Source organism: Trichosurus vulpecula, chromosome 7 (assembly GCF_011100635.1).
Source record: "Trichosurus vulpecula isolate mTriVul1 chromosome 7, mTriVul1.pri, whole genome shotgun sequence".
Classification (NCBI taxonomy): domain Eukaryota; kingdom Metazoa; phylum Chordata; class Mammalia; order Diprotodontia; family Phalangeridae; genus Trichosurus; species Trichosurus vulpecula.
Genome location: NC_050579.1, coordinates 252,866,644 through 252,871,706, shown reverse-complemented (window position 1 = coordinate 252,871,706; position 5,063 = coordinate 252,866,644).

Sequence of the window (5,063 nt, the reverse complement as noted above, 5' to 3'; positions counted from 1 at the left end):
ACTCAACCAAGCTGGGCTTTCCAGGGGCTGCGTGGGAGACAACAGGGATAGAAAGGAGATATTGTGGTACAAGCAAGCCACCGGCCTAGGACTCAGGAGACCTGCATTCATCCTCACCATCATACCTCGCTATATAAATGCGCTGTGGCCTCGATAGGTGCTTAACATATGCTGAAGGCAATGTTGTTCGAAGAATGCTTGGCTTGCTAATCCTTGGTCTACCCCAAATTAGCTGTCACTTTGGATAAGTCTAATCTTCTGGACCTCATTTAAAGGTCCCTTCCAGTCCTGCAAAGGAAGCAGTGGGGCAAAAGGCTCCTCTACCATGCAGCCCTCTGCTCCCAGAATCACAGGATCTCATTGGTCATCAAGACCGAGCTCCTCATTGTACAGTTGAGGCCCAGAGAGGCTGTCTCACCCAGGGTCCCATAGCTAGTGTCTGAGGTAGGAGTAGAACTCAGGTCTTCTTCACTTTGGCCCTCTATCCACATCGCCCAGCTGCCTCACAGCAATGGTGATAGTATGAGGAATGCATGGCTTGAGAAACCTTTCATGCTAAAGGAAAAACTAAAGAAACACTACAGATTTAAGAGTTTATTTCCATGAGGATTGACGGATGTTGTGGAATCAAGGCCATGCAAGCTTGGCCACTTACTTTCAAACAGAAACCATTGGTAGAAAGGGGGATTCAGAGGGACTGTTCCAAACATGCGAAAAGCCAGCTCACTCCATCAAACTCCAGGCTGTCTCCGAAGACCCTGGAAGCATCAGGCCCAAGCTGGGAGATCAGGATTTTATAACAGGAACTGAAGGGCAGGTCCATGGCCCCTTTACGTTGTCCCCTCCCTGCCAGTGAGAAGCAGGCCTTCAAAACAGTGAGGTACTCACAGTCTGAGTCACCAGGTCCCTCCTCCACTGCAAATGAGGTGCCTGGCTGTGGGCAGCTAGAGCGGCTGCTGGACAGTGGCCTCATGGCCTCCTGCCCCACCCTGCCTTCAGACTTGCCCTGAAACAATTTTTATTGGCACCTGCCCAGCATGCACCTAAGTCACATTCAGAGAAGTTACTCTAGGCTTGGCCTCCTTCACAGCTGACCTGACTGAGTTTCCAAAGGCTCTTAATGTACATAGAATCAACCTGGATTTAGGGATGATATACACACATACATACTCCTTCATTCTCCTGGCTTTAGAAACAAATGTCAAAGCCAGAGTGAGCCTTTCTCTTCAGAGGATTCACTAATATGATCAGGGACAGTATCTCTCCCCTTCCCCTGGGGAAGCCAGGTAGTGCAGTGGGCAAGAAAATTGGGTCTGAGACAACCAGAGTTCAAATCCAACTTCAAACGTTTACTGTGACCCTGGGCAAGTCACTTAACTTCAGTTTCCTCAACTCTCAAAAGGGGATGATAGCACCCACCTTGTAGGGTTGTTCTAAGGATCAACAACATGTTTATGAAGCACTCAGCACAGCACCTGGCATCTGGTCCAGGGAACCATGCACCCCTTCATATCTTCACCCTAATGCCAGGGCCACCTTGACTCAAATTTAGATCTTCCTTGGGTTCCCCACCCAGCAGTATAACTATATTCAGGAATTTTGTACAAACAAAGCCCAGAAATAAGTCATGAAGCACATCCCAATGCTGTCTGGACTGATCCTGAGTGTTGACAAGCTCAGTGGGCCAGTGATGGGGAATCCAGGAATAATGATGGATACCAGACCTGCCCTCTTCCCTAATTCAATACCAAACAATAGCAGGGAGCAAGCAGTTTGAGCATCTGAGCAATCATAAACATTAAATACTCAGACCACTGCCCAGCATTTTCCTTTCATGGCCACTTCTTAAGAATTCCATAAATTCCTCTCCACCTAGGAAGCTGGAAGTACAAGTATGTAGGAGAAAACATTTTCATTAACTGGGATCTCTACTCTTCCCTCCCCTAAGCCCCAGGATCATATGGCCCTACCCAGAAGTACACTTTCCATTCTCAGTACTGATTCTTTTCCAGCATATTCTACTCCTAGGATTGCTGAGCCCTGAAAAGATCCCGTTTTTCTGTGACAAGGGTTCTGAGAGGGTAGGGCAGAACTCTCACACACCCCTTAAACAGACTTCACTCAACAAATAGTGAGCGCCTAATGTGTAATCCACACTGGCAAAGACTGAAAAACCTTGGTGAGCCTGCTAATAGCTCGTACCAAAGGCGATGGGCTAAAGGACTTAAGCCTGTGAAAGGAAAGGGGAAGATATGGCTCAGCAAAGAGCTGAAGCATCTGCCAGATCTGCTCCTCCCTAAGCAGACAGCAGCACCCACTGCAGGCAAAGGACCAGGAATGCAGACAACTGGCCTGACACAAACACCCAGCCCCAGTGAGCAAAGAACTGGGGATCACTCTGCTCTACTTAGCTCAGGTGACCGGCCTGTCCTTAGGAGAACCTCATACTACAAAGATGGGACACTGTAATGGCAAGCAGGGTGAGACTTTTTGTTATCTTTTGTTTTGGAGTGCTTCTCAGCACTACGGCAATCAAGTGCCTTTGAGTCTCACCTTTGTTTGAATCAAGAGTCATTGATTGGAAACAACATATATGATGTGCTGCCAGTGATTAAAGATCTTTCCCACACCCTTTTGCTAAGCAGATGCTAAGCCTCAGGTCTACACTCTTTTGCCAAGTAGGAGCTAAGCCCCAGGGCCCTAAACAGGGTATATATGCTCTTTTTGTTTTGGGGCTCACTCACTGGAAGAATATTGTGCGATTTGACCATACAAGACTCTGAGTAGCTGTTAAGGAGTGCCGCCACCTCCCCTCCCCCGCCCCGGGCACTTTGAAAACCCAGATGTTGGCGCTTCTCTCTCTGGTAACTATGTGTGTTTTGTTACGGTCAGACAGTTAGAAGCCTGTCTGTTGATCTGTGTTGTTTTTCTCTGCTTGTAACTTCTCTTTGTATTTTCTCTGAAGTTCAGGGTGCTGACTTTTTCCCCTGAGAGTGAATGATACATGTATGTTTAATTAAAGTGAGACTGTAAACCCCTTAAAGTTGCTTTCCTTAGAAAAGCAGATCAAAGAACCTGTGCTAGCTGGTATTATTGGCCTTACACAGCCACAGTAGTGGCAAGTAGCATTGTTACAGACATGAGGCCATGGCCTGGACTGAACAGAGGAACGCTTACTCTAGTACTGTTCCTTGTCTGTTATTAAACACAGGTAGAGTTCTCAGAATGCCTTTGAGGGAGTCACTGTTTTCTCTTGATGATCCTAACGGAGTATCCTGGACAGTGGCATATACATGAGAACTCATACACCCTATTTATTGTACTAGGGCTTCATTAGGGCAGCGTTTATATCCCCAAATCCCAGATTTAGAGCTAATCCATCCCTTCCCCCCTTATTTTCCAGATATAGAAACCAAGGCCCAGAGAAGTTAAATGATTTGCCTAATATCACACAGAGAGTCAAGGTGGCAGAGGCAGGATTTGAATCCAGGTCCCTTGACTCCAAATCTGGTGCACATTCCCCTCTAGCATGCTGTCTATGGACAGATGAAAAAGAAGGCTGCTTTTAAGAGCAGTTTCCCTTGCTCTATTACTATCTTACTGACCCTACCCCCAAACAAACAGATCTGGAGCAGATGAGATTATTTCAGCTGTGCACTTAGAAAAGGGCGTTAGTTATTATGCTACTTTATGGAGCCCCTGAGACATCCACTCTAGGCGCAGTTATTAGAGACCTAGAAAGTTCCATTCAACATGCATTTATATACAGCACCCAGTTAATGAGCCCCAGATTCTTAATCAGAAAATCTCCTTACAAGAGTAAGAACAGCACTCTGCTGGGCACCCTTGATCTTCCACAGGCCGCCCCCCCCCCCACTCCCCACCCCCAGCAGAGGTAGTGCTGCAGGACCGGTCTGCATGGGGCCCGCTAATGCGGGCCTGTCAGGCCAATGCTTCACCACAGCCTTGAAATATGAAGTCCATTTACCCACAAGCCCACAAGTCAATAACAAGGGGCTTGGATGCTACAGCGTATTGAAGTCCATTAAATGGAGATACAAGGAATATAGTGTTGTTTACTGGCTTCTGTCCTATGCTTACATAAGACTGTATGAACAGCCACACTGGGGGTGAGGAATCTGCAAAGACTCTGCCTGCCACAGAGGCCTGTAAGGCTTTCTGAACACCCCATCACAGTGTTCACAAAATCTGACATCTGTCAAAGTTTGGGTTTGGGGTAATTTGTGGGGAGCCTGCTTGCCGCAGCTCTGGACAGGTACAGGCTTTCTGCTGCCTCTCAAGCCCCAAAAAGGATGTGGGTACTGGTTAGTGTGCTGAGTCATGGCTACTTCAGAAATTTCCCCATGCTTTCTTATAAGATTTACCTCCAAACAATCGTACCTGCCTCCACACTGAGGTGGTCTGGGCACTATCATTTTGCCGTCTTCCACCAATCCTGGTTGAGACAGCTAGAGGGTACAGTGGATAGTACACCGGGCCTGATCTGAATTCAAACCCAGCCTCAGATACTTGCTAGCTATGTGACCCTGGGCAAGTCACTTAACCCCTATTTGCCTCAGCTCCTCATCTGGGGACACACTGAAGAAGGAAACAGCAAACTACTCCAGCATTTCTGCACACAACAGGATGACTGAACAGCAACAACCACTAACCGTATTGCTAAAGGCCAGGAAATACTCTACTAGAAAAACAAATACTCTAACAAAGACATCTGGACCCCAAATTTGCTACTCTAGCACATTTAGAAAGACTACATTTGATCAAGAGTATTTAACATTACCCAGGTAATCAAATACCAGTCCTATATAATTCATTTCCATATTAGGAAAGCCAGGACATAGAACAGAAAGAGCCCTTACCTAAGAGAACATTTGGGCTCGAGTCTCAGATCTGTCACTTACTAGTATGTGATCATAGGAAAGACAACTTTGCTGAACCTCCATTTCCTTGTCAGTAAAATGGGAATAAAAAATTCTTCCCACCTTAGGGCTGTTGAGAGAATCAAACGAAATAAGGTGCATAAAATGCTCTGGGAACTATAA